We start from the raw sequence: 6000 nt of genomic DNA, 5'->3' as shown, positions 1-6000 counted from the left end.
GACACGCACTACTAATGTCTGGGAACCCTCCGGCTGATGTCCTCCTGTGTGGGGACGATTTTTTCACTCTCACAAGTTCTCAGAGTGTCTCTCCTCTAGGAACAACATCTGATCCTGGAACTTCCGAAACCTGCAGTACGGTGTCAAGCCAAGCCTCTTCCCTGATAGGAGAAATGAAAGTCAGTTTTGCTCTTCGCTCTTCTGACTGATTCATTGTGCTTTGACCTTGTGTGGACCAACCTTTTTTTTTTTTTTTCCAATACTCCAATGTCATTTTATTCTCACGACAGAAAGATAGCTCTGTTCTTCTTAGCAGTGATAGAGGTCAAAAGGCAAAGCATAAGATTCATAGGAAGAAAATACCCTAAACTGATACAAACTGTGTTAGCTGGAAGAGAATATTTATAAGACTGATTCTTTCTTTTTATTGGGGTATAGTTGCTTTACAATGTTGAGTTAGCTTCTGCTGGACCAGACTTTGATTCCCTTTGAAGTCTGTGTAGATGATTTGGCACCTCAACGCAGTGCTTGGTGCTTTCATGGCAATCCAGGGTCTGGAAACTTCCCTACGCTCCACAGCCATCATTTAGTGATGACTCCTTCAATTTCTGCCTCGCTTACTTTCATTGCACAACTTAGAATTTAGTTATACACATCTTTATATTTTTGGACTCTTACTTCCCAGTCTAAACTGCTAATTTGCTAAAGGAATGGGCTGTGTTTTGTGTTTCTCCTGAATCCTACTCAAAGCACCTAGTATCCTCTCTGAATAACCTAACGGTCACTCACTAAACAGATGCCATGATGATGAAATCATACTAATTGCTTTTGATGACATCTCAGATCTTATACTTGTACATGAATGCTTTCCTTGTCAAGACTGCCACCTGGGGAGGCTATCCACATATGCCAATGATGTTATCAGTGCTCAACATAATGTTTCAATACTTCTCTCTCTTTGAATGTGTGTCAGAATCTGTGACTTTTATTTAATGCTTGATATTTAGCACAAACTATAATGTAAGACACTGTTTTCAGTGAGTACCCCAAAGATTATTCAGACACAATTCCCACTCACAGACATTTGCCATCTTACGTAGAAGATAAGGCAAATGTGTAAATAGTGATGATACAAGGCAGAATGTGTCAGGTATGACAGTGAGATACAAAGGATGTTAAGGACCAAAAAGAGAAGAAGAGGTATTTAGACCTGAGCCTGCAAGGTACTGTGCAATGCCAATGACTATAAATCCTTATCCTATAATTGGCTCGGTCTCAGGAAGCAGCTAAAAGCTCCCCGAAACTAGGTCTAGGAATAAATTAGATGAATACACTAGATAATACCATCTGGAGCAATAAGTCGTATCCCTAAGTTAGGAAACGATTTCGAAGGCAACTGTGTCTTCAAACAGAAGAAACTGATGGCCAAATGAGCCTATCAGGTATCAAAAGATTCCTGTGATATGGGTCACACTTGCCTGGCATCTAGCTTTTGATCATTCATCTCTCTGCCCCATCTGTACCTCCATTTCCTCATTTGTAAAAGAAAATATCATAAACCAGGTCAAAGCTTTCCAATGGAACTGTGAAAATATTCAGACTTTCTGTGAGATTTCACTTGTACAAACAAGTTATATGTTATGTGTTACATGGCAGTGATATAGCATTTGAGAATTGCTGGGCTGTATAACTGCTGAGTCCTCTTCCAGTTTGCACGTTCTACACTCTGTACACAACAGATGAGGGGAAGCCACCAACGCCGTTGGGTGACAGAAAACAGCCATTTGCCAGCTGCAGATCATCTGTCCCACAGCCAAAAAGCCGAGGGAATTCCAAGACCCTGGGCATAGTCCTGCTTCTCTGTCATCGGTTCTCCTGTCACCCTATTTTATTTCTCTCATAGTATTCACGACTCTTAAATTGTTCATTTACTTACCTTTGAATTGTGTGTTTTCCCCACTAGGGAAATGGTAAAAAATAAGTCTGAAATTAATTTGTTGCTGGAATATGCTAAGATCCTTGGATGGAATTCTGTACTATAAGTGAAGATATGAAAAATTCTTACCAATGGGGTTGACTCTTTGGAAGTGTTAATTTAGGAAATTTCATCTGAATGGATTGAAGGTCAGGGATAGAAACAAGGAGGTCAGTTAATGGTTACTGTAACATCTCTGAGATGAGGGGAATGCAAATGAAGTAGGAAGAAATAGGAACAATGGTGGACCTACCTTTAAGAGAGAGAATTCCTGAGTCATCATGGGAACTAAGTCAGAAATAAAATACAACCTTAGTTCTGCTGGCCGTTCTCTACTGCCATGCCCATATCCCCTTTGTCACACCTGTGGTACCTTCTTCTGGTTAGAATCCCTATCCTCAAAACACACACACATACATACACACACACACACACACACACACACACACACACACAGTCACAGTCACAGTCATAGTTCTTTCTTTGCTTTTGTTTATCCTTATTTTGTAGTTTTTTCTCTAAAACAAACATGGGTTATTGGGGAATAAAAAAGAAATTTAAAAAGAGAAAATGAGTTACTGGCCACTTTTTGCAAATCATAAAAAGAGAGGCATTTAATATATACCAAGAATGGAAAATGAGAAAGAGAGTTAAATTATATGTTTAAGAAATAAAGAGTTATATTAGATTATAAAGAGAAGAGTATAGACGATTTTTTTTTTTGGAGAGTTGTAAAACTTTAAGGATTTTTACTGAACAGGGAAGTAACTGAAGTTTTAATAGATATTCACCTATAAATTAGAAATAATATAAGTACCTGCCTCTTTCCACTTCCCTGAAACTCTACAAGGTTAATAGAAGGCATAATGCATTTGAAATTGCTTTACATTTTTTTGAAGAAATGTTTATTAAAATATATTTTAAAAGAAAGGAGCATGCTCTAAATGGAATAAAAATAAACTTGTATTTTTCCTCACATGCTACCATCACAATTTTCCTATATATTCTAATGTAATTTTTGTTCAGTACAGTTCTGATTTCTGAATATCTGGGAAATTAGAAAGCCCAGTTATGCTCACTGATATGTTTATATATCACACATAATCCTCACTATTTTGTACCATAATTATATGATTTTTTTACCTGTTTTCCTAGACTACTGTGAATGCCTTGGGGAAGAAGATGTGTTTCTTTATTTTTCTTAACCCTGGTCCTTCGACTAAATGAGTTGCTTAATAAATGGGGTTAATGAATGAAAAGATTAATACAGTACAAATCATTCTATGACATTTCACTGCATAAGAATAATATTGAATTACTATTGGAAAAACAACCTATTTTGATTTCTTGTATAACAACCAGGAAAATATGAATATTCTTGAAAGAAGAAACAAATATTTAAATATCTAAAAGATAATTTCCACCACTGGTTTACTCTCAGAGAAAGTAGAAAATTTTAGATTCAAGAATCTCTTAGGTTCACCAAATCCCTTCTTTTCCTTCTTCTTGTATAAATCTTTTTTCCACCTATTCATGGGTTACAAGTAAAAAAAAAAAAATAGTGTTTAAATAGGAAAGGGAAAGGGAAATTTTCTGTTAAAAATAACAATTACATTCACAGAATAATCTTACCTCTTGACATAAGTACCCTGAAAAGTACTTATATTTTTCCCTGTGATTATATTTATACACATGTTAGAGGATAAAGATGATATCTAGTATATAGCTATATATTATATATCTATATAGTGTTTTACTTTAAGCTGATTACTTTTGATTACATATACAACTAATTATACATAATATTATTTAAGTTGAAGTAAATGAAGATTTTACAAAAAGTAGTGGGAAATGACCACTTTTTCCCTTTGGCTGTTCTGAACCATTAATACACTTTGCACATGTGGCTCTTGTCTTCATGTTTTCCCATCTCCATTTAGGTCAGCCCAAAAAAGAGCAACACACTGCCTTAGGAAGAGAATCAACTTTACAGTCAGATATTCCTGTACTTGAATTACTCCCACCCACTATTTTAAAGTCTTGAGTCCTCCTTGAACAAATCACTTCACCTTTCCGATTCACACTTTCACCATCAGTGCAATGGGGGTGATTCCCCCTCACCCCCTCCAACACGCCTTCATACCTGTCACCTACTAAGCCTTCAGTAAATACAAGTATGCATGCTCTTACTTCCCCACACCTAAATCTCTTTCAAAAATATACAGAATTCTCTTTGAATCCATTACCTCACATGATTCTGCCTTTTTCTGTGTTGTTAAACCTTCCCCTATGGTTTCCCAAACCACACATATGCAATAACACATAGTTCATATGACTAAGATGTAATACCCTCTAACAGCTTTTGCTCATCCTGGTAGGTTGAATCTCAAATTGGCGGCCTCCAACTGGTTATCTGTTGAAACACTTTATCCTTTCATAAGGGTGAATCCAGAGTGCACTGAGTAATGCATAATAAAATTAGTTTTGGGAGAAAGGAACCAAGTTTAATAGAAAAAAAAAAAAAAAAAGAAGGGACAGATAAGCACAGTAAAATAATCTCCAATGACTTCATTGTGAAGTAATGACTTTTACCAAATAACTGTATTGTAGTTTTATCTTTCCAACCAAGATTGTGTTAATGCTCTAAAATTAAATCTCTTGTGAAAGTTATCTGGAATTTCTCAACAAGTTTTTAAAGGGGTTTTATTTTTTCATCGGAGGTCATGCCTCAAGAATTTGTAGGAATTCCGCCTGGAAAGTAATAATCAGTGGAAACTGGCAGTCAAAGCTAATTTATATTACTCTTCCAGATAAAAATTCCTTCCGTCTTAGACCTGCATTTCAAAAAAGATTATTATCACTCTGGAGAGAATACATCAGTGTAGAAAAAAAAAAAAAGAATGACCTCAAAGATGTCTTTGCTGCCTCTGTGCAACTCCAGGTCTGCTTCTTTTTAAAACTCCCTTTTTAATCCTCTCTTTTGAAATGTTTTGAGGCTATTCAAAGTAGGAGGATGTCAGAGGCATGCCTGAGGAGGACTCCCAAAATAATGTTTCCTAGTTTGCCTGCTGTGGGAGTTCATGGCACATCTTGGGTGGTGGGAAAAAGGAGGACAGAAGAAGGAAATATGGGGGAGAGAGAGGTTCAGCCCCTGGGCTAAGAGGAGGAAGGTGTTTTCCCTACAGCAATATATTCTAATCCACTTAGTGGCTAAAGAGATTGGTCCTTCCCAAATCAGATTCTTTGCTCTTCCTTTAGCTGTTTGTATTTCCACATGCATGAGACATTCATGAGGGAGCATGCTGAATGGAAAAGCCTTGGCTATTTTTAAAGACAGACCTAAATTTAAACCTCAGCTCCTCCATTTACAAGTTACTGAAGACTTCCCTGGTGGTCCAGAGGTTAAGACTCCACACTTCCAATGCAGGGGGCAATGGTTTGATCCCTGATGGGAGAACTAAGATCCCATGTGGCATGCATTGTGGTCAAAAAAATTAAAAAATCAAAATCAAAAATTTTCTAAATTAAATTAAAATTTAAAAAGTTACTGAACCCCTCAGTGTCAATGTCTCAGTCTCCATACCTACAAAATGGGTTTCATTAGAAGTGTTAGGAGTCAACTAGATGTTATATGTAAATCATTCAGCTCAGCATTTTGTTAGTGCCAAATAAAAGTTTGCTGGAAAAACAAATGGTCAATAAATATTCATTTCCTTCTACTCTCTCCATCCTATCCAGAGAATGTGAGGTACTAATCCAATGTGGATAACTTGTCTATTCAAGGATCCAATCAATGAAACACTAGCGCTCTCTGTGGTGATTCTGAAAATTGAAGCCACCAGATATTTTTGAATCAGTACCAGTGAAAATCCACAAAAGAGATATGACAAATCATAATCTGTATGATCAGACCAGGTATTCAGAAGTTCCACCCACCTCTCAAGACTAGAAGCCTACACCGAGGGGACTAGGAATAACTTTTAAGGGCCATTTTTTATTCATAGGATTTCAATCTGAGATACAGC

Source organism: Leucopleurus acutus, assembly GCF_964270905.1.
Source record: "Leucopleurus acutus genome assembly, chromosome: 2".
In the NCBI taxonomy this organism is placed as follows: Eukaryota; Metazoa; Chordata; class Mammalia; order Artiodactyla; family Delphinidae; genus Leucopleurus; species Leucopleurus acutus.
The sequence above is the reverse complement of the archived record's forward strand: the minus strand, read 5'-3'. Positions refer to the sequence as shown.